Genomic DNA, 835 nt, shown 5'->3' with positions numbered 1-835 from the left:
CAGCAAGGGTCCCAGAACAGATCCCTGGGGCACTCCACTGGTCACTGACCTCCATGCAGAGAAAGACCCCTCCACAGCCACTCTCTGCCTTCTGCAGGCAAGCCAGTTCTGGATCCACAAGGCAACAGCCCCTTGGATCCCATGCCCTCTCACTTTCTCAAGAAGTCTTGCATGGGGGACCTTATCGAACGCCTTGCTGAAGTCCATATAGACCACATCCACCGCTCTTCCTTCGTCAATGTGTTTGGTCACATTTTCAAAGAACTCAACCAGGCTCGTAAGGCACGACCTGCCCTTGACAAAGCCGTGCTGACTACTTTTGATCATACTAAACTTCTCTAGATGATCATAAATCCTGTCTCTCAGGATCCTCTCCATCAACTTACCAACCACTGAGGTTAGACTCACCGGTCGGTAATTTCCCGGGCTGTCCCTGTTCCCTTTCTTGAATATAGGGACCACATCTGCAATCCTCCAATCCTCCGGAACCTCTCCCGTCTCCATCGACGATGCAAAGATCATCGCCAAAGGCTCCGCAATCTCCTCCCTCGCCTCCCACAGTAACCTGGGGTACATCCCATCCGGTCCCGGCGACTTACCAACCTTGATGCCATTCAATAGTTCCAACACATCCTCTTTCTTTATGTCCACATGCTCGATCCTTTCTGTCCACCGCAAACCAGCAGTACAACCACCCAGATCCCTTTCCACCGTGAATACCGAGGTAAAGTATTCATTAAGCAGCTCCGCCATTTCTAACGGTTCCGCACAAACTTTTCCCCCTTCACCTTTTAAGGGTCCTATGCCTTCACATCTCATCCTTTTACTCTTGACA

Source organism: Mustelus asterias, chromosome 5, assembly GCF_964213995.1.
Source record: "Mustelus asterias chromosome 5, sMusAst1.hap1.1, whole genome shotgun sequence".
NCBI lineage: Eukaryota > Metazoa > Chordata > Chondrichthyes > Carcharhiniformes > Triakidae > Mustelus > Mustelus asterias.
This window is presented reverse-complemented; position numbering follows the sequence as displayed.